A 27,967-nucleotide genomic window follows, 5' to 3' on the forward strand; every position below is an offset into this window, starting at 1 on the left:
CCTGCTAGGGGCTCCTCCAGTCTACCAATGTATTTCGCCTGTTGACGAGGCATTTGGCTACCTTAAGAGAGTCATACTTACTCCTGTCAGTTGCTCCCCGTTTTACCACAGTCACATTTTCAATCTTATTCTGGCCAGTTCACCCGAAGCGATACGCCACTTGACGAGGCATTTGGCTACCTTAAGAGAGTCATAGTTACTCCTGTCAGTTGCTCCCCGTTAAACCACAGTCACATCTACGATTTTCCTTTGCCGCTTTCACCAGCCGCGATACGCCATTATTTGTTGAAATTATGACTTTCACAGTACTCCTGCTAGGGGTTCCTCCAGTTTACCAATGTATTTCGCCTGTTGACGAAGCATTTGGCTACCTTAAGAAAGTCATAGTTACTCCTGTCAGTTGCTCCCCGTTAAACCACAGTCACATCTACGATTTTCCTCTGCCGCTTTCACCAGCCGCGATACGCCATTATTTGTTGAAATTATGACTTTCACAGTACTCCTGCTAGGGGTTCCTCCAGTTTACCAATGTATTTTGCCTGTTGACGAAGCATTTGGCTACCTTAAGAGAGTCATAGTTACTCCTGTCAGTTGCTCCCCGTTTTACCACAGTCACATTTTCAATCTTATTCTGGCCAGTTCACCTGATGCGATACGCTGTTATCAGTCAACCTAAAAAATATCACAGTACTCCTGCCGGAAGCTTCTCGAGTTTGCCGAAGTATTTCGCCTGTTGACGAAGCATTTGGATACCTTAAGAGAGTCATAGTTACTCCTTGCTGTTGCTCCCCATTTTACAACAGGCACATCTACAAGCTTACTCTGGCCAATTCTCCTGAAGCGATACGCTAATATCTGTAGACATAAAGACTTTCACAGTACTCCTGCTGGGAGCTTCTCTACTTTGCCGATGTATTTCGCCTATTGACGAGGCATTTGGCTATCTTAAGAGAGTCATAGTTACTCCTGTCAGTTGCTCCCCGTTAAACCACAGTCACATCTACGATTTTCCTCTGCCGCTTTCACCAGACGCGATACGCCATTATTTGTCGAAATTATGACTTTCACAGTACTCCTGCTAGGGGTTCCTCCAGTTTACCAAAGTATTTCGCCTGTTGACGAACCATTTGGCTACCTTAAGAGAGTCATAGTTACTCCTGTCAGTTGCTCCCCGTTTTACCACAGTCACATTTTCAATCTTATTCTGGCCAGTTCACCTGAAGCGATACGCCATTATCGGTCAACCTAAAGAATTTCACAGTACTCTTGCCGGGAGCTCTCGAGTTTGCCGATGTATTTCGCCTGTTGACGAGGCATTTGGTTACCTTAAGAGAGTCATAGTTACCCCTTGCTGTTGCTCCCCATTTTACAACAGGCACATCTACAAGCTTACTCTGGCCAATTCTCCTGAAGCGATACGCTAATATCTATTGACATAAAGACTTTCACAGTACTCCTGCCGGGAGCTTTTCGACTTTGCCGATGTATTTCGCCTATTGACGAGGCGTTTGGCTACCTTAAGAGAGTCATAGTTACTCCTGCCAGTGTCTCTCCGTTAAACCACAGTCACATCTACCATTTTCCTCTGCCCCTTTCACCAGACGCGATACGCCATTATTTGTCGACATCATGACTTTCAAAGTACTCCTGCTAGGGGCTCCTCCAGTCTACCAATGTATTTCGCCTGTTGACGAGGCATTTGGCTACCTTAAGAGAGTCATACTTACTCCTGTCAGTTGCTCCCCGTTTTACCACAGTCACATTTTCAATCTTATTCTGGCCAGTTCACCCGAAGCGATACGCCACTTGACGAGGCATTTGGCTACCTTAAGAGAGTCATAGTTACTCCTGTCAGTTGCTCCCCGTTAAACCACAGTCACATCTACGATTTTCCTCTGCCGCTTTCACCAGCCGCGATACGCCATTATTTGTTGAAATTATGACTTTCACAGTACTCCTGCTAGGGGTTCCTCCAGTTTACCAATGTATTTCGCCTGTTGACGAAGCATTTGGCTACCTTAAGAGAGTCATAGTTACTCCTGTCAGTTGCTCCCCGTTAAACCACAGTCACATCTACGATTTTCCTCTGCCGCTTTCACCAGCCGCGATACGCCATTATTTGTTGAAATTATGACTTTCACAGTACTCCTGCTAGGGGTTCCTCCAGTTTACCAATGTATTTCGCCTGTTGACGAAGCATTTGGCTACCTTAAGAGAGTCATAGTTACTCCTGTCAGTTGCTCCCCGTTTTACCACAGTCACATTTTCAATCTTATTCTGGCCAGTTCACCTGATGCGATACGCTGTTATCAGTCAACCTAAAAAATATCACAGTACTCCTGCCGGAAGCTTCTCGAGTTTGCCGAAGTATTTCGCCTGTTGACGAAGCATTTGGATACCTTAAGAGAGTCATAGTTACTCCTTGCTGTTGCTCCCCATTTTACAACAGGCACATCTACAAGCTTACTCTGGCCAATTCTCCTGAAGCGATACGCTAATATCTGTAGACATAAAGACTTTCACAGTACTCCTGCTGGATGCTTCTCTACTTTGCCGATGTATTTCGCCTATTGACGAGGCATTTGGCTATCTTAAGAGAGTCATAGTTACTCCTGTCAGTTGCTCCCCGTTAAACCACAGTCACATCTACGATTTTCCTCTGCCGCTTTCACCAGACGCGATACGCCATTATTTGTCGAAATTATGACTTTCACAGTACTCCTGCTAGGGGTTCCTCCAGTTTACCAAAGTATTTCGCCTGTTGACGAACCATTTGGCTACCTTAAGAGAGTCATAGTTACTCCTGTCAGTTGCTCCCCGTTTTACCACAGTCACATTTTCAATCTTATTCTGGCCAGTTCACCTGAAGCGATACGCCATTATCGGTCAACCTAAAGAATTTCACAGTACTCTTGCCGGGAGCTCTCGAGTTTGCCGATGTATTTCGCCTGTTGACGAGGCATTTGGTTACCTTAAGAGAGTCATAGTTACCCCTTGCTGTTGCTCCCCATTTTACAACAGGCACATCTACAAGCTTACTCTGGCCAATTCTCCTGAAGCGATACGCTAATATCTATTGACATAAAGACTTTCACAGTACTCCTGCCGGGAGCTTTTCGACTTTGCCGATGTATTTCGCCTATTGACGAGGCGTTTGGCTACCTTAAGAGAGTCATAGTTACTCCTGCCAGTGTCTCTCCGTTAAACCACAGTCACATCTACCATTTTCCTCTGCCCCTTTCACCAGACGCGATACGCCATTATTTGTCGACATCATGACTTTCAAAGTACTCCTGCTAGGGGCTCCTCCAGTCTACCAATGTATTTCGCCTGTTGACGAGGCATTTGGCTACCTTAAGAGAGTCATACTTACTCCTGTCAGTTGCTCCCCGTTTTACCACAGTCACATTTTCAATCTTATTCTGGCCAGTTCACCCGAAGCGATACGCCACTTGACGAGGCATTTGGCTACCTTAAGAGAGTCATAGTTACTCCTGTCAGTTGCTCCCCGTTAAACCACAGTCACATCTACGATTTTCCTCTGCCGCTTTCACCAGCCGCGATACGCCATTATTTGTTGAAATTATGACTTTCACAGTACTCCTGCTAGGGGTTCCTCCAGTTTACCAATGTATTTCGCCTGTTGACGAAGCATTTGGCTACCTTAAGAGAGTCATAGTTACTCCTGTCAGTTGCTCCCCGTTAAACCACAGTCACATCTACGATTTTCCTCTGCCGCTTTCACCAGCCGCGATACGCCATTATTTGTTGAAATTATGACTTTCACAGTACTCCTGCTAGGGGTTCCTCCAGTTTACCAATGTATTTCGCCTGTTGACGAAGCATTTGGCTACCTTAAGAGAGTCATAGTTACTCCTGTCAGTTGCTCCCCGTTTTACCACAGTCACATTTTCAATCTTATTCTGGCCAGTTCACCTGATGCGATACGCTGTTATCAGTCAACCTAAAAAATATCACAGTACTCCTGCCGGAAGCTTCTCGAGTTTGCCGAAGTATTTCGCCTGTTGACGAAGCATTTGGATACCTTAAGAGAGTCATAGTTACTCCTTGCTGTTGCTCCCCATTTTACAACAGGCACATCTACAAGCTTACTCTGGCCAATTCTCCTGAAGCGATACGCTAATATCTGTAGACATAAAGACTTTCACAGTACTCCTGCTGGGAGCTTCTCTACTTTGCCGATGTATTTCGCCTATTGACGAGGCATTTGGCTACCTTAAGAGAGTCATAGTTACTCCTGTCAGTTGCTCCCCGTTAAACCACAGTCACATCTACGATTTTCCTCTGCCGCTTTCACCAGACGCGATACGCCATTATTTGTCGAAATTATGACTTTCACAGTACTCCTGCTAGGGGTTCCTCCAGTTTACCAAAGTATTTCGCCTGTTGACGAACCATTTGGCTACCTTAAGAGAGTCATAGTTACTCCTGTCAGTTGCTCCCCGTTTTACCACAGTCACATTTTCAATCTTATTCTGGCCAGTTCACCTGAAGCGATACGCCATTATCGGTCAACCTAAAGAATTTCACAGTACTCTTGCCGGGGGCTCTCGAGTTTGCCGATGTATTTCGCCTGTTGACGAGGCATTTGGTTACCTTAAGAGAGTCATAGTTACCCCTTGCTGTTGCTCCCCATTTTACAACAGGCACATCTACAAGCTTACTCTGGCCAATTCTCCTGAAGCGATACGCTAATATCTATTGACATAAAGACTTTCACAGTACTCCTGCCGGGAGCTTTTCGACTTTGCCGATGTATTTCGCCTATTGACGAGGCGTTTGGCTACCTTAAGAGAGTCATAGTTACTCCTGCCAGTGTCTCTCCGTTAAACCACAGTCACATCTACCATTTTCCTCTGCCCCTTTCACCAGACGCGATACGCCATTATTTGTCGACATCATGACTTTCAAAGTACTCCTGCTAGGGGCTCCTCCAGTCTACCAATGTATTTCGCCTGTTGACGAAGCATTTGGCTACCTTAAGAGAGTCATAGTTACTCCTGTCAGTTGCTCCCCGTTAAACCACAGTCACATCTACGATTTTCCTCTGCCGCTTTCACCAGCCGCGATACGCCATTATTTGTTGAAATTATGACTTTCACAGTACTCCTGCTAGGGGTTCCTCCAGTTTACCAATGTATTTCGCCTGTTGACGAAGCATTTGGCTACCTTAAGAGAGTCATAGTTACTCCTGTCAGTTGCTCCCCGTTAAACCACAGTCACATCTACGATTTTCCTCTGCCGCTTTCACCAGCCGCGATACGCCATTATTTGTTGAAATTATGACTTTCACAGTACTCCTGCTAGGGGTTCCTCCAGTTTACCAATGTATTTCGCCTGTTGACGAAGCATTTGGCTACCTTAAGAGAGTCATAGTTACTCCTGTCAGTTGCTCCCCGTTAAACCACAGTCACATCTACGATTTTCCTCTGCCGCTTTCACCAGCCGCGATACGCCATTATTTGTTGAAATTATGACTTTCACAGTACTCCTGCTAGGGGTTCCTCCAGTTTACCAATGTATTTCGCCTGTTGACGAAGCATTTGGCTACCTTAAGAGAGTCATAGTTACTCCTGTCAGTTGCTCCCCGTTTTACCACAGTCACATTTTCAATCTTATTCTGGCCAGTTCACCTGATGCGATACGCTGTTATCAGTCAACCTAAAAAATATCACAGTACTCCTGCCGGAAGCTTCTCGAGTTTGCCGAAGTATTTCGCCTGTTGACGAAGCATTTGGATACCTTAAGAGAGTCATAGTTACTCCTTGCTGTTGCTCCCCATTTTACAACAGGCACATCTACAAGCTTACTCTGGCCAATTCTCCTGAAGCGATACGCTAATATCTGTAGACATAAAGACTTTCACAGTACTCCTGCCGGGAGCTTTTCGACTTTGCCGATGTATTTCGCCTATTGACGAGGCGTTTGGCTACCTTAAGAGAGTCATAGTTACTCCTGCCAGTGTCTCTCCGTTAAACCACAGTCACATCTACCATTTTCCTCTGCCCCTTTCACCAGACGCGATACGCCATTATTTGTCGACATCATGACTTTCAAAGTACTCCTGCTAGGGGCTCCTCCAGTCTACCAATGTATTTCGCCTGTTGACGAGGCATTTGGCTACCTTAAGAGAGTCATACTTACTCCTGTCAGTTGCTCCCCGTTTTACCACAGTCACATTTTCAATCTTATTCTGGCCAGTTCACCCGAAGCGATACGCCACTTGACGAGGCATTTGGCTACCTTAAGAGAGTCATAGTTACTCCTGTCAGTTGCTCCCCGTTAAACCACAGTCACATCTACGATTTTCCTCTGCCGCTTTCACCAGCCGCGATACGCCATTATTTGTTGAAATTATGACTTTCACAGTACTCCTGCTAGGGGTTCCTCCAGTTTACCAATGTATTTCGCCTGTTGACGAAGCATTTGGCTACCTTAAGAGAGTCATAGTTACTCCTGTCAGTTGCTCCCCGTTAAACCACAGTCACATCTACGATTTTCCTCTGCCGCTTTCACCAGCCGCGATACGCCATTATTTGTTGATATTATGACTTTCACAGTACTCCTGCTAGGGGTTCCTCCAGTTTACCAATGTATTTCGCCTGTTGACGAAGCATTTGGCTACCTTAAGAGAGTCATAGTTACTCCTGTCAGTTGCTCCCCGTTTTACCACAGTCACATTTTCAATCTTATTCTGGCCAGTTCACCTGATGCGATACGCTGTTATCAGTCAACCTAAAAAATATCACAGTACTCCTGCCGGAAGCTTCTCGAGTTTGCCGAAGTATTTCGCCTGTTGACGAAGCATTTGGATACCTTAAGAGAGTCATAGTTACTCCTTGCTGTTGCTCCCCATTTTACAACAGGCACATCTACAAGCTTACTCTGGCCAATTCTCCTGAAGCGATACGCTAATATCTGTAGACATAAAGACTTTCACAGTACTCCTGCTGGGAGCTTCTCTACTTTGCCGATGTATTTCGCCTATTGACGAGGCGTTTGGCTACCTTAAGAGAGTCATAGTTACTCCTGTCAGTTGCTCCCCGTTAAACCACAGTCACATCTACGATTTTCCTCTGCCGCTTTCACCAGACGCGATACGCCATTATTTGTCGAAATTATGACTTTCACAGTACTCCTGCTAGGGGTTCCTCCAGTTTACCAAAGTATTTCGCCTGTTGACGAACCATTTGGCTACCTTAAGAGAGTCATAGTTACTCCTGTCAGTTGCTCCCCGTTTTACCACAGTCACATTTTCAATCTTATTCTGGCCAGTTCACCTGAAGCGATACGCCATTATCGGTCAACCTAAAGAATTTCACAGTACTCTTGCCGGGAGCTCTCGAGTTTGCCGATGTATTTCGCCTGTTGACGAGGCATTTGGTTACCTTAAGAGAGTCATAGTTACCCCTTGCTGTTGCTCCCCATTTTACAACAGGCACATCTACAAGCTTACTCTGGCCAATTCTCCTGAAGCGATACGCAAATATCTATTGACATAAAGACTTTCACAGTACTCCTGCCGGGAGCTTTTCGACTTTGCCGATGTATTTCGCCTATTGACGAGGCGTTTGGCTACCTTAAGAGAGTCATAGTTACTCCTGCCAGTGTCTCTCCGTTAAACCACAGTCACATCTACCATTTTCCTCTGCCCCTTTCACCAGACGCGATACGCCATTATTTGTCGACATCATGACTTTCAAAGTACTCCTGCTAGGGGCTCCTCCAGTCTACCAATGTATTTCGCCTGTTGACGAGGCATTTGGCTACCTTAAGAGAGTCATACTTACTCCTGTCAGTTGCTCCCCGTTTTACCACAGTCACATTTTCAATCTTATTCTGGCCAGATCACCCGAAGCGATACGCCACTTGACGAGGCATTTGGCTACCTTAAGAGAGTCATAGTTACTCCTGTCAGTTGCTCCCCGTTAAACCACAGTCACATCTACGATTTTCCTCTGCCGCTTTCACCAGCCGCGATACGCCATTATTTGTTGAAATTATGACTTTCACAGTACTCCTGCTAGGGGTTCCTCCAGTTTACCAATGTATTTCGCCTGTTGACGAAGCATTTGGCTACCTTAAGAGAGTCATAGTTACTCCTGTCAGTTGCTCCCCGTTAAACCACAGTCACATCTACGATTTTCCTCTGCCGCTTTCACCAGCCGCGATACGCCATTATTTGTTGAAATTATGACTTTCACAGTACTCCTGCTAGGGGTTCCTCCAGTTTACCAATGTATTTCGCCTGTTGACGAAGCATTTGGCTACCTTAAGAGAGTCATAGTTACTCCTGTCAGTTGCTCCCCGTTAAACCACAGTCACATCTACGATTTTCCTCTGCCGCTTTCACCAGCCGCGATACGCCATTATTTGTTGAAATTATGACTTTCACAGTACTCCTGCTAGGGGTTCCTCCAGTTTACCAATGTATTTCGCCTGTTGACGAAGCATTTGGCTACCTTAAGAGAGTCATAGTTACTCCTGTCAGTTGCTCCCCGTTTTACCACAGTCACATTTTCAATCTTATTCTGGCCAGTTCACCTGATGCGATACGCTGTTATCAGTCAACCTAAAAAATATCACAGTACTCCTGCCGGAAGCTTCTCGAGTTTGCCGAAGTATTTCGCCTGTTGACGAAGCATTTGGATACCTTAAGAGAGTCATAGTTACTCCTTGCTGTTGCTCCCCATTTTACAACAGGCACATCTACAAGCTTACTCTGGCCAATTCTCCTGAAGCGATACGCTAATATCTGTAGACATAAAGACTTTCACAGTACTCCTGCCGGGAGCTTTTCGACTTTGCCGATGTATTTCGCCTATTGACGAGGCGTTTGGCTACCTTAAGAGAGTCATAGTTACTCCTGCCAGTGTCTCTCCGTTAAACCACAGTCACATCTACCATTTTCCTCTGCCCCTTTCACCAGACGCGATACGCCATTATTTGTCGACATCATGACTTTCAAAGTACTCCTGCTAGGGGCTCCTCCAGTCTACCAATGTATTTCGCCTGTTGACGAGGCATTTGGCTACCTTAAGAGAGTCATACTTACTCCTGTCAGTTGCTCCCCGTTTTACCACAGTCACATTTTCAATCTTATTCTGGCCAGTTCACCCGAAGCGATACGCCACTTGACGAGGCATTTGGCTACCTTAAGAGAGTCATAGTTACTCCTGTCAGTTGCTCCCCGTTAAACCACAGTCACATCTACGATTTTCCTCTGCCGCTTTCACCAGCCGCGATACGCCATTATTTGTTGAAATTATGACTTTCACAGTACTCCTGCTAGGGGTTCCTCCAGTTTACCTATGTATTTCGCCTGTTGACGAAGCATTTGGCTACCTTAAGAGAGTCATAGTTACTCCTGTCAGTTGCTCCCCGTTAAACCACAGTCACATCTACGATTTTCCTCTGCCGCTTTCACCAGCCGCGATACGCCATTATTTGTTGATATTATGACTTTCACAGTACTCCTGCTAGGGGTTCCTCCAGTTTACCAATGTATTTCGCCTGTTGACGAAGCATTTGGCTACCTTAAGAGAGTCATAGTTACTCCTGTCAGTTGCTTCCCGTTTTACCACAGTCACATTTTCAATCTTATTCTGGCCAGTTCACCTGATGCGATACGCTGTTATCAGTCAACCTAAAAAATATCACAGTACTCCTGCCGGAAGCTTCTCGAGTTTGCCGAAGTATTTCGCCTGTTGACGAAGTATTTGGATACCTTAAGAGAGTCATAGTTACTCCTTGCTGTTGCTCCCCATTTTACAACAGGCACATCTACAAGCTTACTCTGGCCAATTCTCCTGAAGCGATACGCTAATATCTGTAGACATAAAGACTTTCACAGTACTCCTGCTGGGAGCTTCTCTACTTTGCCGATGTATTTCGCCTATTGACGAGGCGTTTGGCTACCTTAAGAGAGTCATAGTTACTCCTGTCAGTTGCTCCCCGTTAAACCACAGTCACATCTACGATTTTCCTCTGCCGCTTTCACCAGACGCGATACGCCATTATTTGTCGAAATTATGACTTTCACAGTACTCCTGCTAGGGGTTCCTCCAGTTTACCAAAGTATTTCGCCTGTTGACGAACCATTTGGCTACCTTAAGAGAGTCATAGTTACTCCTGTCAGTTGCTCCCCGTTTTACTACAGTCACATTTTCAATCTTATTCTGGCCAGTTCACCTGAAGCGATACGCCATTATCGGTCAACCTAAAGAATTTCACAGTACTCTTGCCGGGAGCTCTCGAGTTCGCCGATGTATTTCGCCTGTTGACGAGGCATTTGGTTACCTTAAGAGAGTCATAGTTACCCCTTGCTGTTGCTCCCCATTTTACAACAGGCACATCTACAAGCTTACTCTGGCCAATTCTCCTGAAGCGATACGCTAATATCTATTGACATAAAGACTTTCACAGTACTCCTGCCGGGAGCTTTTCGACTTTGCCGATGTATTTCGCCTATTGACGAGGCGTTTGGCTACCTTAAGAGAGTCATAGTTACTCCTGCCAGTGTCTCTCCGTTAAACCACAGTCACATCTACCATTTTCCTCTGCCCCTTTCACCAGACGCGATACGCCATTATTTGTCGACATCATGACTTTCAAAGTACTCCTGCTAGGGGCTCCTCCAGTCTACCAATGTATTTCGCCTGTTGACGAGGCATTTGGCTACCTTAAGAGAGTCATACTTACTCCTGTCAGTTGCTCCCCGTTTTACCACAGTCACATTTTCAATCTTATTCTGGCCAGTTCACCCGAAGCGATACGCCACTTGACGAGGCATTTGGCTACCTTAAGAGAGTCATAGTTACTCCTGTCAGTTGCTCCCCGTTAAACCACAGTCACATCTACGATTTTCCTCTGCCGCTTTCACCAGCCGCGATACGCCATTATTTGTTGAGATTATGACTTTCACAGTACTCCTGCTAGGGGTTCCTCCAGTTTACCAATGTATTTCGCCTGTTGACGAAGCATTTGGCTACCTTAAGAGAGTCATAGTTACTCCTGTCAGTTGCTCCCCGTTAAACCACAGTCACATCTACGATTTTCCTCTGCCGCTTTCACCAGCCGCGATACGCCATTATTTGTTGAAATTATGACTTTCACAGTACTCCTGCTAGGGGTTCCTCCAGTTTACCAATGTATTTCGCCTCTTGACGAAGCATTTGGCTACCTTAAGAGAGTCATAGTTACTCCTGTCAGTTGCTCCCCGTTTTACCACAGTCACATTTTCAATCTTATTCTGGCCAGTTCACCTGATGCGATACGCTGTTATCAGTCAACCTAAAAAATATCACAGTACTCCTGCCGGAAGCTTCTCGAGTTTGCCGAAGTATTTCGCCTGTTGACGAAGCATTTGGATACCTTAAGAGAGTCATAGTTACTCCTTGCTGTTGCTCCCCATTTTACAACAGGCACATCTACAAGCTTACTCTGGCCAATTCTCCTGAAGCGATACGCTAATATCTGTAGACATAAAGACTTTCACAGTACTCCTGCCGGGAGCTTTTCGACTTTGCCGATGTATTTCGCCTATTGACGAGGCGTTTGGCTACCTTAAGAGAGTCATAGTTACTCCTGCCAGTGTCTCTCCGTTAAACCACAGTCACATCTACCATTTTCCTCTGCCCCTTTCACCAGACGCGATACGCCATTATTTGTCGACATCATGACTTTCAAAGTACTCCTGCTAGGGGCTCCTCCAGTCTACCAATGTATTTCGCCTGTTGACGAGGCATTTGGCTACCTTAAGAGAGTCATACTTACTCCTGTCAGTTGCTCCCCGTTTTACCACAGTCACATTTTCAATCTTATTCTGGCCAGTTCACCCGAAGCGATACGCCACTTGACGAGGCATTTGGCTACCTTAAGAGAGTCATAGTTACTCCTGTCAGTTGCTCCCCGTTAAACCACAGTCACATCTACGATTTTCCTCTGCCGCTTTCACCAGCCGCGATACGCCATTATTTGTTGAAATTATGACTTTCACAGTACTCCTGCTAGGGGTTCCTCCAGTTTACCAATGTATTTCGCCTGTTGACGAAGCATTTGGCTACCTTAAGAGAGTCATAGTTACTCCTGTCAGTTGCTACCCGTTAAACCACAGTCACATCTACGATTTTCCTCTGCCGCTTTCACCAGCCGCGATACGCCATTATTTGTTAAAATTATGACTTTCACAGTACTCCTGCTAGGGGTTCCTCCAGTTTACCAATGTATTTCGCCTGTTGACGAAGCATTTGGCTACCTTAAGAGAGTCATAGTTACTCCTGTCAGTTGCTCCCCGTTTTACCACAGTCACATTTTCAATCTTATTCTGGCCAGTTCACCTGATGCGATACGCTGTTATCAGTCAACCTAAAAAATATCACAGTACTCCTGCCGGAAGCTTCTCGAGTTTGCCGAAGTATTTCGCCTGTTGACGAAGCATTTGGATACCTTAAGAGAGTCATAGTTACTCCTTGCTGTCGCTCCCCATTTTACAACAGGCACATCTACAAGCTTACTCTGGCCAATTCTCCTGAAGCGATACGCTAATATCTGTAGACATAAAGACTTTCACAGTACTCCTGCTGGGAGCTTCTCTACTTTGCCGATGTATTTCGCCTATTGACGAGGCATTTGGCTACCTTAAGAGAGTCATAGTTACTCCTGTCAGTTGCTCCCCGTTTTACCACAGTCACATTTTCAATCTTATTCTGGCCAGTTCACCTGAAGCGATACGCCATTATTGGTCAACCTAAAGAATTTCACAGTACTCTTGCCGGGAGCTCTCGAGTTTGCCGATGTATTTCGCCTGTTGACGAGGCATTTGGTTACCTTAAGAGAGTCATAGTTACCCCTTGCTGTTGCTCCCCATTTTACAACAGGCACATCTACAAGCTTACTCTGGCCAATTCTCCTGAAGCGATACGCTAATATCTATTGACATAAAGACTTTCACAGTACTCCTGCCGGGAGCTTTTCGACTTTGCCGATGTATTTCGCCTATTGACGAGGCGTTTGGCTACCTTAAGAGAGTCATAGTTACTCCTGCCAGTGTCTCTCCGTTAAACCACAGACACATCTACCATTTTCCTCTGCCCCTTTCACCAGACGCGATACGCCATTATTTGTCGACATCATGACTTTCAAAGTACTCCTGCTAGGGGCTCCTCCAGTCTACCAATGTATTTCGCCTGTTGACGAGGCATTTGGCTACCTTAAGAGAGTCATACTTACTCCTGTCAGTTGCTCCCCGTTTTACCACAGTCACATTTTCAATCTTATTCTGGCCAGTTCACCCGAAGCGATACGCCACTTGACGAGGCATTTGGCTACCTTAAGAGAGTCATAGTTACTCCTGTCAGTTGCTCCCCGTTAAACCACAGTCACATCTACGATTTTCCTCTGCCGCTTTCACCAGCCGCGATACGCCATTATTTGTTGAAATTATGACTTTCACGGTACTCCTGCTAGGGGTTCCTCCAGTTTACCAATGTATTTCGCCTGTTGACGAAGCATTTGGCTACCTTAAGAGAGTCATAGTTACTCCTGTCAGTTGCTCCCCGTTAAACCACAGTCACATCTACGATTTTCCTCTGCCGCTTTCACCAGCCGCGATACGCCATTATTTGTTGAAATTATGACTTTCACAGTACTCCTGCTAGGGGTTCCTCCAGTTTACCAATGTATTTCGCCTGTTGACGAAGCATTTGGCTACCTTAAGAGAGTCATAGTTACTCCTGTCAGTTGCTCCCCGTTTTACCACAGTCACATTTTCAATCTTATTCTGGCCAGTTCACCTGATGCGATACGCTGTTATCAGTCAACCTAAAAAATATCACAGTACTCCTGCCGGAAGCTTCTCGAGTTTGCCGAAGTATTTCGCCTGTTGACGAAGCATTTGGATACCTTAAGAGAGTCATAGTTACTCCTTGCTGTTGCTCCCCATTTTACAACAGGCACATCTACAAGCTTACTCTGGCCAATTCTCCTGAAGCGATACGCTAATATCTGTAGACATAAAGACTTTCACAGTACTCCTGCCGGGAGCTTTTCGACTTTGCCGATATATTTCGCCTATTGACGAGGCGTTTGGCTACCTTAAGAGAGTCATAGTTACTCCTGCCAGTGTCTCTCCGTTAAACCACAGTCACATCTACCATTTTCCTCTGCCCCTTTCACCAGACGCGATACGCCATTATTTGTCGACATCATGACTTTCAAAGTACTCCTGCTAGGGGCTCCTCCAGTCTACCAATGTATTTCGCCTGTTGACGAGGCATTTGGCTACCTTAAGAGAGTCATACTTACTCCTGTCAGTTGCTCCCCGTTTTACCACAGTCACATTTTTAATCTTATTCTGGCCAGTTCACCCGAAGCGATACGCCACTTGACGAGGCATTTGGCTACCTTAAGAGAGTCATAGTTACTCCTGTCAGTTGCTCCCCGTTAAACCACAGTCACATCTACGATTTTCCTCTGCCGCTTTCACCAGCCGCGATACGCCATTATTTGTTGAAATTATGACTTTCACAGTACTCCTGCTAGGGGTTCCTCCAGTTTACCAATGTATTTCGCCTGTTGACGAAGCATTTGGCTACCTTAAGAGAGTCATAGTTACTCCTGTCAGTTGCTCCCCGTTAAACCACAGTCACATCTACGATTTTCCTCTGCCGCTTTCACCAGCCGCGATACGCCATTATTTGTTGAAATTATGACTTTCACAGTACTCCTGCTAGGGGTTCCTCCAGTTTACCAATGTATTTCGCCTGTTGACGAAGCATTTGGCTACCTTAAGAGAGTCATAGTTACTCCTGTCAGTTGCTCCCCGTTAAACCACAGTCACATCTACGATTTTCCTCTGCCGCTTTCACCAGCCGCGATACGCCATTATTTGTTGAAATTATGACTTTCACAGTACTCCTGCTAGGGGTTCCTCCAGTTTACCAATGTATTTCGCCTGTTGACGAAGCATTTGGCTACCTTAAGAGAGTCATAGTTACTCCTGTCAGTTACTCCCCGTTTTACCACAGTCACATTTTCAATCTTATTCTGGCCAGTTCACCTGATGCGATACGCTGTTATCAGTCAACCTAAAAAATATCACAGTACTCCTGCCGGAAGCTTCTCGAGTTTGCCGAAGTATTTCGCCTGTTGACGAAGCATTTGGATACCTTAAGAGAGTCATAGTTACTCCTTGCTGTTGCTCCCCATTTTACAACAGGCACATCTACAAGCTTACTCTGGCCAATTCTCCTGAAGCGATACGCTAATATCTATTGACATAAAGACTTTCACAGTACTCCTGCCGGGAGCTTTTCGACTTTGCCGATGTATTTCGCCTATTGACGAGGCGTTTGGCTACCTTAAGAGAGTCATAGTTACTCCTGCCAGTGTCTCTCCGTTAAACCACAGTCACATCTACCATTTTCCTCTGCCCCTTTCACCAGACGCGATACGCCATTATTTGTCGACATCATGACTTTCAAAGTACTCCTGCTAGGGGCTCCTCCAGTCTACCAATGTATTTCGCCTGTTGACGAGGCATTTGGCTACCTTAAGAGAGTCATACTTACTCCTGTCAGTTGCTCCCCGTTTTACCACAGTCACATTTTCAATCTTATTCTGGCCAGTTCACCCGAAGCGATACGCCACTTGACGAGGCATTTGGCTACCTTAAGAGAGTTATAGTTACTCCTGTCAGTTGCTCCCCGTTAAACCACAGTCACATCTACGATTTTCCTCTGCCGCTTTCACCAGCCGCGATACGCCATTATTTGTTGAAATTATGACTTTCACGGTACTCCTGCTAGGGGTTCCTCCAGTTTACCAATGTATTTCGCCTGTTGACGAAGCATTTGGCTACCTTAAGAGAGTCATAGTTACTCCTGTCAGTTGCTCCCCGTTAAACCACAGTCACATCTACGATTTTCCTCTGCCGCTTTCACCAGCCGCGATACGCCATTATTTGTTGAAATTATGACTTTCACAGTACTCCTGCTAGGGGTTCCTCCAGTTTACCAATGTATTTCGCCTGTTGACGAAGCATTTGGCTACCTTAAGAGAGTCATAGTTACTCCTGTCAGTTGCTCCCCGTTTTACCACAGTCACATTTTCAATCTTATTCTGGCCAGTTCACCTGATGCGATACGCTGTTATCAGTCAACCTAAAAAATATCACAGTACTCCTGCCGGAAGCTTCTCGAGTTTGCCGAAGTATTTCGCCTGTTGACGAAGCATTTGGATACCTTAAGAGAGTCATAGTTACTCCTTGCTGTTGCTCCCCATTTTACAACAGGCACATCTACAAGCTTACTCTGGCCAATTCTCCTGAAGCGATACGCTAATATCTGTAGACATAAAGACTTTCACAGTACTCCTGCCGGGAGCTTTTCGACTTTGCCGATGTATTTCGCCTATTGACGAGGCGTTTGGCTACCTTAAGAGAGTCATAGTTACTCCTGCCAGTGTCTCTCCGTTAAACCACAGTCACATCTACCATTTTCCTCTGCCCCTTTCACCAGACGCGATACGCCATTATTTGTCGACATCATGACTTTCAAAGTACTCCTGCTAGGGGCTCCTCCAGTCTACCAATGTATTTCGCCTGTTGACGAGGCATTTGGCTACCTTAAGAGAGTCATACTTACTCCTGTCAGTTGCTCCCCGTTTTACCACAGTCACATTTTCAATCTTATTCTGGTCAGTTCACCCGAAGCGATACGCCACTTGACGAGGCATTTGGCTACCTTAAGAGAGTCATAGTTACTCCTGTCAGTTGCTCCCCGTTAAACCACAGTCACATCTACGATTTTCCTCTGCCGCTTTCACCAGCCGCGATACGCCATTATTTGTTGAAATTATGACTTTCACGGTACTCCTGCTAGGGGTTCCTCCAGTTTACCAATGTATTTCGCCTGTTGACGAAGCATTTGGCTACCTTAAGAGAGTCATAGTTACTCCTGTCAGTTGCTCCCCGTTAAACCACAGTCACATCTACGATTTTCCTCTGCCGCTTTCACCAGCCGCGATACGCCATTATTTGTTGAAATTATGACTTTCACAGTACTCCTGCTAGGGGTTCCTCCAGTTTACCAATGTATTTCGCCTGTTGACGAAGCATTTGGCTACCTTAAGAGAGTCATAGTTACTCCTGTCAGTTGCTCCCCGTTTTACCACAGTCACATTTTCAATCTTATTCTGGCCAGTTCACCTGATGCGATACGCTGTTATCAGTCAACCTAAAAAATATCACAGTACTCCTGCCGGAAGCTTCTCGAGTTTGCCGAAGTATTTCGCCTGTTGACGAAGCATTTGGATACCTTAAGAGAGTCATAGTTACTCCTTGCTGTTGCTCCCCATTTTACAACAGGCACATCTACAAGCTTACTCTGGCCAATTCTCCTGAAGCGATACGCTAATATCTATTGACATAAAGACTTTCACAGTACTCCTGCCGGGAGCTTTTCGACTTTGCCGATGTATTTCGCCTATTGACGAGGCGTTTGGCTACCTTAAGAGAGTCATAGTTACTCCTGCCAGTGTCTCTCCGTTAAACCACAGTCACATCTACCATTTTCCTCTGCCCCTTTCACCAGACGCGATACGCCATTATTTGTCGACATCATGACTTTCAAAGTACTCCTGCTAGGGGCTCCTCCAGTCTACCAATGTATTTCGCCTGTTGACGAGGCATTTGGCTACCTTAAGAGAGTCATACTTACTCCTGTCAGTTGCTCCCCGTTTTACCACAGTCACATTTTCAATCTTATTCTGGCCAGTTCACCCGAAGCGATACGCCACTTGACGAGGCATTTGGCTACCTTAAGAGAGTCATAGTTACTCCTGTCAGTTGCTCCCCGTTAAACCACAGTCACATCTACGATTTTCCTCTGCCGCTTTCACCAGCCGCGATACGCCATTATTTGTTGAAATTATGACTTTCACAGTACTCCTGCTAGGGGTTCCTCCAGTTTACCAATGTATTTCGCCTGTTGACGAAGCATTTGGCTACCTTAAGAGAGTCATAGTTACTCCTGTCAGTTGCTCCCCGTTAAACCACAGTCACATCTACGATTTTCCTCTGCCGCTTTCACCAGCCGCGATACGCCATTATTTGTTGAAATTATGACTTTCACAGTACTCCTGCTAGGGGTTCCTCCAGTTTACCAATGTATTTCGCCTGTTGACGAAGCATTTGGCTACCTTAAGAGAGTCATAGTTACTCCTGTCAGTTGCTCCCCGTTAAACCACAGTCACATCTACGATTTTCCTCTGCCGCTTTCACCAGCCGCGATACGCCATTATTTGTTGAAATTATGACTTTCACAGTACTCCTGCTAGGGGTTCCTCCAGTTTACCAATGTATTTCGCCTGTTGACGAAGCATTTGGCTACCTTAAGAGAGTCATAGTTACTCCTGTCAGTTGCTCCCCGTTAAACCACAGTCACATCTACGATTTTCCTCTGCCGCTTTCACCAGCCGCGATACGCCATTATTTGTTGAAATTATGACTTTCACAGTACTCCTGCTAGGGGTTCCTCCAGTTTACCAATGTATTTCGCCTGTTGACGAAGCATTTGGCTACCTTAAGAGAGTCATAGTTACTCCTGTCAGTTACTCCCCGTGTTACCACAGTCACATTTTCAATCTTATTCTGGCCAGTTCACCTGATGCGATACGCTGTTATCAGTCAACCTAAAAAATATCACAGTACTCCTGCCGGAAGCTTCTCGAGTTTGCCGAAGTATTTCGCCTGTTGACGATGCATTTGGATACCTTAAGAGAGTCATAGTTACTCCTTGCTGTTGCTCCCCATTTTACAACAGGCACATCTACAAGCTTACTCTGGCCAATTCTCCTGAAGCGATACGCTAATATCTATTGACATAAAGACTTTCACAGTACTCCTGCCGGGAGCTTTTCGACTTTGCCGATGTATTTCGCCTATTGACGAGGCGTTTGGCTACCTTAAGAGAGTCATAGTTACTCCTGCCAGTGTCTCTCCGTTAAACCACAGTCACATCTACCATTTTCCTCTGCCCCTTTCACCAGACGCGATACGCCATTATTTGTCGACATCATGACTTTCAAAGTACTCCTGCTAGGGGCTCCTCCAGTCTACCAATGTATTTCGCCTGTTGACGAGGCATTTGGCTACCTTAAGAGAGTCATACTTACTCCTGTCAGTTGCTCCCCGTTTTACCACAGTCACATTTTCAATCTTATTCTGGCCAGTTCACCCGAAGCGATACGCCACTTGACGAGGCATTTGGCTACCTTAAGAGAGTCATAGTTACTCCTGTCAGTTGCTCCCCGTTAAACCACAGTCACATCTACGATTTTCCTCTGCCGCTTTCACCAGCCGCGATACGCCATTATTTGTTGAAATTATGACTTTCACGGTACTCCTGCTAGGGGTTCCTCCAGTTTACCAATGTATTTCGCCTGTTGACGAAGCATTTGGCTACCTTAAGAGAGTCATAGTTACTCCTGTCAGTTGCTCCCCGTTAAACCACAGTCACATCTACGATTTTCCTCTGCCGCTTTCACCAGCCGCGATACGCCATTATTTGTTGAAATTATGACTTTCACAGTACTCCTGCTAGGGGTTCCTCCAGTTTACCAATGTATTTCGCCTGTTGACGAAGCATTTGGCTACCTTAAGAGAGTCATAGTTACTCCTGTCAGTTGCTCCCCGTTTTACCACAGTCACATTTTCAATCTTATTCTGGCCAGTTCACCTGATGCGATACGCTGTTATCAGTCAACCTAAAAAATATCACAGTACTCCTGCCGGAAGCTTCTCGAGTTTGCCGAAGTATTTCGCCTGTTGACGAAGCATTTGGATACCTTAAGAGAGTCATAGTTACTCCTTGCTGTTGCTCCCCATTTTACAACAGGCACATCTACAAGCTTACTCTGGCCAATTCTCCTGAAGCGATACGCTAATATCTGTAGACATAAAGACTTTCACAGTACTCCTGCCGGGAGCTTTTCGACTTTGCCGATGTATTTCGCCTATTGACGAGGCGTTTGGCTACCTTAAGAGAGTCATAGTTACTCCTGCCAGTGTCTCTCCGTTAAACCACAGTCACATCTACCATTTTCCTCTGCCCCTTTCACCAGACGCGATACGCCATTATTTGTCGACATCATGACTTTCAAAGTACTCCTGCTAGGGGCTCCTCCAGTCTACCAATGTATTTCGCCTGTTGACGAGGCATTTGGCTACCTTAAGAGAGTCATACTTACTCCTGTCAGTTGCTCCCCGTTTTACCACAGTCACATTTTCAATCTTATTCTGGCCAGTTCACCCGAAGCGATACGCCACTTGACGAGGCATTTGGCTACCTTAAGAGAGTCATAGTTACTCCTGTCAGTTGCTCCCCGTTAAACCACAGTCACATCTACGATTTTCCTCTGCCGCTTTCACCAGCCGCGATACGCCATTATTTGTTGAAATTATGACTTTCACGGTACTCCTGCTAGGGGTTCCTCCAGTTTACCAATGTATTTCGCCTGTTGACGAAGCATTTGGCTACCTTAAGAGAGTCATAGTTACTCCTGTCAGTTGCTCCCCGTTAAACCACAGTCACATCTACGATTTTCCTCTGCCGCTTTCACCAGCCGCGATACGCCATTATTTGTTGAAATTATGACTTTCACAGTACTCCTGCTAGGGGTTCCTCCAGTTTACCAATGTATTTCGCCTGTTGACGAAGCATTTGGCTACCTTAAGAGAGTCATAGTTACTCCTGTCAGTTACTCCCCGTTTTACCACAGTCACATTTTCAATCTTATTCTGGCCAGTTCACCTGATGCGATACGCTGTTATCAGTCAACCTAAAAAATATCACAGTACTCCTGCCGGAAGCTTCTCGAGTTTGCCGAAGTATTTCGCCTGTTGACGAAGCATTTGGATACCTTAAGAGAGTCATAGTTACTCCTTGCTGTTGCTCCCCATTTTACAACAGGCACATCTACAAGCTTACTCTGGCCAATTCTCCTGAAGCGATACGCTAATATCTATTGACATAAAGACTTTCACAGTACTCCTGCCGGGAGCTTTTCGACTTTGCCGATGTATTTCGCCTATTGACGAGGCGTTTGGCTACCTTAAGAGAGTCATAGTTACTCCTGCCAGTGTCTCTCCGTTAAACCACAGTCACATCTACCATTTTCCTCTGCCCCTTTCACCAGACGCGATACGCCATTATTTGTCGACATCATGACTTTCAAAGTACTCCTGCTAGGGGCTCCTCCAGTCTACCAATGTATTTCGCCTGTTGACGAGGCATTTGGCTACCTTAAGAGAGTCATACTTACTCCTGTCAGTTGCTCCCCGTTTTACCACAGTCACATTTTCAATCTTATTCTGGCCAGTTCACCCGAAGCGATACGCCACTTGACGAGGCATTTGGCTACCTTAAGAGAGTCATAGTTACTCCTGTCAGTTGCTCCCCGTTAAACCACAGTCACATCTACGATTTTCCTCTGCCGCTTTCACCAGCCGCGATACGCCATTATTTGTTGAAATTATGACTTTCACGGTACTCCTGCTAGGGGTTCCTCCAGTTTACCAATGTATTTCGCCTGTTGACGAAGCATTTGGCTACCTTAAGAGAGTCATAGTTACTCCTGTCAGTTGCTCCCCGTTAAACCACAGTCACATCTACGATTTTCCTCTGCCGCTTTCACCAGCCGCGATACGCCATTATTTGTTGAAATTATGACTTTCACAGTACTCCTGCTAGGGGTTCCTCCAGTTTACCAATGTATTTCGCCTGTTGACGAAGCATTTGGCTACCTTAAGAGAGTCATAGTTACTCCTGTCAGTTGCTCCCCGTTTTACCACAGTCACATTTTCAATCTTATTCTGGCCAGTTCACCTGATGCGATACGCTGTTATCAGTCAACCTAAAAAATATCACAGTACTCCTGCCGGAAGCTTCTCGAGTTTGCCGAAGTATTTCGCCTGTTGACGAAGCATTTGGATACCTTAAGAGAGTCATAGTTACTCCTTGCTGTTGCTCCCCATTTTACAACAGGCACATCTACAAGCTTACTCTGGCCAATTCTCCTGAAGCGATACGCTAATATCTGTAGACATAAAGACTTTCACAGTACTCCTGCCGGGAGCTTTTCGACTTTGCCGATGTATTTCGCCTATTGACGAGGCGTTTGGCTACCTTAAGAGAGTCATAGTTACTCCTGCCAGTGTCTCTCCGTTAAACCACAGTCACATCTACCATTTTCCTCTGCCCCTTTCACCAGACGCGATACGCCATTATTTGTCGACATCATGACTTTCAAAGTACTCCTGCTAGGGGCTCCTCCAGTCTACCAATGTATTTCGCCTGTTGACGAGGCATTTGGCTACCTTAAGAGAGTCATACTTACTCCTGTCAGTTGCTCCCCGTTTTACCACAGTCACATTTTCAATCTTATTCTGGCCAGTTCACCCGAAGCGATACGCCACTTGACGAGGCATTTGGCTACCTTAAGAGAGTCATAGTTACTCCTGTCAGTTGCTCCCCGTTAAACCACAGTCACATCTACGATTTTCCTCTGCCGCTTTCACCAGCCGCGATACGCCATTATTTGTTGAAATTATGACTTTCACGGTACTCCTGCTAGGGGTTCCTCCAGTTTACCAATGTATTTCGCCTGTTGACGAAGCATTTGGCTACCTTAAGAGAGTCATAGTTACTCCTGTCAGTTGCTCCCCGTTAAACCACAGTCACATCTACGATTTTCCTCTGCCGCTTTCACCAGCCGCGATACGCCATTATTTGTTGAAATTATGACTTTCACAGTACTCCTGCTAGGGGTTCCTCCAGTTTACCAATGTATTTCGCCTGTTGACGAAGCATTTGGCTACCTTAAGAGAGTCATAGTTACTCCTGTCAGTTGCTCCCCGTTTTACCACAGTCACATTTTCAATCTTATTCTGGCCAGTTCACCTGATGCGATACGCTGTTATCAGTCAACCTAAAAAATATCACAGTACTCCTGCCGGAAGCTTCTCGAGTTTGCCGAAGTATTTCGCCTGTTGACGAAGCATTTGGATACCTTAAGAGAGTCATAGTTACTCCTTGCTGTTGCTCCCCATTTTACAACAGGCACATCTACAAGCTTACTCTGGCCAATTCTCCTGAAGCGATACGCTAATATCTATTGACATAAAGACTTTCACAGTACTCCTGCCGGGAGCTTTTCGACTTTGCCGATGTATTTCGCCTATTGACGAGGCGTTTGGCTACCTTAAGAGAGTCATAGTTACTCCTGCCAGTGTCTCTCCGTTAAACCACAGTCACATCTACCATTTTCCTCTGCCCCTTTCACCAGACGCGATACGCCATTATTTGTCGACATCATGACTTTCAAAGTACTCCTGCTAGGGGCTCCTCCAGTCTACCAATGTATTTCGCCTGTTGACGAGGCATTTGGCTACCTTAAGAGAGTCATACTTACTCCTGTCAGTTGCTCCCCGTTTTACCACAGTCACATTTTCAATCTTATTCTGGCCAGTTCACCCGAAGCGATACGCCACTTGACGAGGCATTTGGCTACCTTAAGAGAGTCATAGTTACTCCTGTCAGTTGCTCCCCGTTAAACCACAGTCACATCTACGATTTTCCTCTGCCGCTTTCACCAGCCGCGATACGCCATTATTTGTTGAAATTATGACTTTCACAGTACTCCTGCTAGGGGTTCCTCCAGTTTACCAATGTATTTCGCCTGTTGACGAAGCATTTGGCTACCTTAAGAGAGTCATAGTTACTCCTGTCAGTTGCTCCCCGTTAAACCACAGTCACATCTACGATTTTCCTCTGCCGCTTTCACCAGCCGCGATACGCCATTATTTGTTGAAATTATGACTTTCACAGTACTCCTGCTAGGGGTTCCTCCAGTTTACCAATGTATTTCGCCTGTTGACGAAGCATTTGGCTACCTTAAGAGAGTCATAGTTACTCCTGTCAGTTGCTCCCCGTTAAACCACAGTCACATCTACGATTTTCCTCTGCCGCTTTCACCAGCCGCGATACGCCATTATTTGTTGAAATTATGACTTTCACAGTACTCCTGCTAGGGGTTCCTCCAGTTTACCAATGTATTTCGCCTGTTGACGAAGCATTTGGCTACCTTAAGAGAGTCATAGTTACTCCTGTCAGTTGCTCCCCGTTTTACCACAGTCACATTTTCAATCTTATTCTGGCCAGTTCACCTGATGCGATACGCTGTTATCAGTCAACCTAAAAAATATCACAGTACTCCTGCCGGAAGCTTCTCGAGTTTGCCGAAGTATTTCGCCTGTTGACGAAGCATTTGGATACCTTAAGAGAGTCATAGTTACTCCTTGCTGTTGCTCCCCATTTTACAACAGGCACATCTACAAGCTTACTCTGGCCAATTCTCCTGAAGCGATACGCTAATATCTATTGACATAAAGACTTTCACAGTACTCCTGCCGGGAGCTTTTCGACTTTGCCGATGTATTTCGCCTATTGACGAGGCGTTTGGCTACCTTAAGAGAGTCATAGTTACTCCTGCCAGTGTCTCTCCGTTAAACCACAGTCACATCTACCATTTTCCTCTGCCCCTTTCACCAGACGCGATACGCCATTATTTGTCGACATCATGACTTTCAAAGTACTCCTGCTAGGGGCTCCTCCAGTCTACCAATGTATTTCGCCTGTTGACGAGGCATTTGGCTACCTTAAGAGAGTCATACTTACTCCTGTCAGTTGCTCCCCGTTTTACCACAGTCACATTTTCAATCTTATTCTGGCCAGTTCACCCGAAGCGATACGCCACTTGACGAGGCATTTGGCTACCTTAAGAGAGTCATAGTTACTCCTGTCAGTTGCTCCCCGTTAAACCACAGTCACATCTACGATTTTCCTCTGCCGCTTTCACCAGCCGCGATACGCCATTATTTGTTGAAATTATGACTTTCACAGTACTCCTGCTAGGGGTTCCTCCAGTTTACCAATGTATTTCGCCTGTTGACGAAGCATTTGGCTACCTTAAGAGAGTCATAGTTACTCCTGTCAGTTGCTCCCCGTTAAACCACAGTCACATCTACGATTTTCCTCTGCCGCTTTCACCAGCCGCGATACGCCATTATTTGTTGAAATTATGACTTTCACAGTACTCCTGCTAGGGGTTCCTCCAGTTTACCAATGTATTTCGCCTGTTGACGAAGCATTTGGCTACCTTAAGAGAGTCATAGTTACTCCTGTCAGTTGCTCCCCGTTAAACCACAGTCACATCTACGATTTTCCTCTGCCGCTTTCACCAGCCGCGATACGCCATTATTTGTTGAAATTATGACTTTCACAGTACTCCTGCTAGGGGTTCCTCCAGTTTACCAATGTATTTCGCCTGTTGACGAAGCATTTGGCTACCTTAAGAGAGTCATAGTTACTCCTGTCAGTTGCTCCCCGTTTTACCACAGTCACATTTTCAATCTTATTCTGGCCAGTTCACCTGATGCGATACGCTGTTATCAGTCAACCTAAAAAATATCACAGTACTCCTGCCGGAAGCTTCTCGAGTTTGCCGAAGTATTTCGCCTGTTGACGAAGCATTTGGATACCTTAAGAGAGTCATAGTTACTCCTTGCTGTTGCTCCCCATTTTACAACAGGCACATCTACAAGCTTACTCTGGCCAATTCTCCTGAAGCGATACGCTAATATCTATTGACATAAAGACTTTCACAGTACTCCTGCCGGGAGCTTTTCGACTTTGCCGACGTATTTCGCCTATTGACGAGGCGTTTGGCTACCTTAAGAGAGTCATAGTTACTCCTGCCAGTGTCTCTCCGTTAAACCACAGTCACATCTACCATTTTCCTCTGCCCCTTTCACCAGACGCGATACGCCATTATTTGTCGACATCATGACTTTCAAAGTACTCCTGCTAGGGGCTCCTCCAGTCTACCAATGTATTTCGCCTGTTGACGAGGCATTTGGCTACCTTAAGAGAGTCATACTTACTCCTGTCAGTTGCTCCCCGTTTTACCACAGTCACATTTTCAATCTTATTCTGGCCAGTTCACCCGAAGCGATACGCCACTTGACGAGGCATTTGGCTACCTTAAGAGAGTCATAGTTACTCCTGTCAGTTGCTCCCCGTTAAACCACAGTCACATCTACGATTTTCCTCTGCCGCTTTCACCAGCCGCGATACGCCATTATTTGTTGAAATTATGACTTTCACGGTACTCCTGCTAGGGGTTCCTCCAGTTTACCAATGTACACTCCTGGAAATGGAAAAAAGAACACATTGACACCGGTGTGTCAGACCAACCATACTTTCTCCGGACACTGCGAGAGGGCTGTACAAGCAATGATCACACGCACGGCACAGCGGACACACCAGGAACCGCGGTGTTGGCCGTCGAATGGCGCTAGCTGCACAGCATTTGTGCACCGCCGCCGTCAGTGTCAGCCAGTTTGCCGTGGCATACGGAGCTCCATCGCAGTCTTTAACACTGGTAGCATGCCGCGACAGCGTGGACGTGAACCGTATGTGCAGTTGACGGACTTTGAGCGAGGGCGTATAGTGGGCATGCGGGAGGCCGGGTGGACGTACCGCCGAATTGCTCAACACGTGGGGCGTGAGGTCTCCACAGTACATTGATGTTGTCGCCAGTGGTCGGCGGAAGGTGCACGTGCCCGTCGACCTGGGACCGGACCGCAGCGACGCGCGGATGCACGCCAAGACCGTAGGATCCTACGCAGTGCCGTAGGGGACCGCACCGCCACTTCCCATCAAATTAGGGACACTGTTGCTCCTGGGGTATCGGCGAGGACCATTCGCAACCGTCTCCATGAAGCTGGGCTACGGTCCCGGACACCGTTAGGCCGTCTTCCGCTCACGCCCCAACATCGTGCAGCCCGCCTCCAGTGGTGTCGCGACAGGCGTGAATGGAGGGACGAATGGAGACGTGTCGTCTTCAGCGATGGGAGTCGCTTCTGCCTTGGTGCCAGTGATGGTCATTTGCGTGTTTGGCGCCGTGCAGGTGAGCGCCACAATCGGGACTGCATACGACCGAGGCACACAGGGCCAACACCCGGCATCATGGTGTGGGGAGCGATCTCCTACATTGGCCGTACACCACTTGTGATCGTCGAGGGGACACTGAATAGTGCACGGTACATCCAAACCGTCATCGAACCCATCGTTCTACCATTCCTAGACCGGCAAGGGAACTTGCTGTTCCAACAGGACAATGCACGTCCGCATGTATCCCGTGCCACCCAACGTGCTCTAGAAGGTGTAAGTCAACTACCCTGGCCAGCAAGATCTCCGGATCTGTCCCCCATTGAGCATGTTTGGGACTGGATGAAGCGTCGTCTCACGCGGTCTGCACGTCCAGCACGAACGCTGGCCCAACTGAGGCGCCAGGTGGAAATGGCATGGCAAGCCGTTCCACAGGACTACATCCAGCATCCCTACGATCGTCTCCATGGGAGAATAGCAGCCTGCATGGCTGCGAAAGGTGGCTATACACTGTACTAGTGCCGACATTGTGCATGCTCTGTTGCCTGTGTCTATGTGCCTGTGGTTCTGTCAGTGTGATCATGTGATGTATCTGACCCCAGGAATGTGTCAATAAAGTTTCCCCTTCCTGGGACAATGAATTCACGGTGTTCTTATTTCAATTTCCAGGAGTGTATTTCGCCTGTTGACGAAGCATTTGGCTACCTTAAGAGAGTCATAGTTACTCCTGTCAGTTGCTCCCCGTTAAACCACAGTCACATCTACGATTTTCCTCTGCCGCTTTCACCAGCCGCGATACGCCATTATTTGTTGAAATTATGACTTTCACAGTACTCCTGCTAGGGGTTCCTCCAGTTTACCAATGTATTTCGCCTGTTGACGAAGCATTTGGCTACCTTAAGAGAGTCATAGTTACTCCTGTCAGTTGCTCCCCGTTT

Source organism: Schistocerca americana, chromosome X (genome assembly GCF_021461395.2).
Source record: "Schistocerca americana isolate TAMUIC-IGC-003095 chromosome X, iqSchAmer2.1, whole genome shotgun sequence".
Lineage (NCBI taxonomy): Eukaryota > Metazoa > Arthropoda > Insecta > Orthoptera > Acrididae > Schistocerca > Schistocerca americana.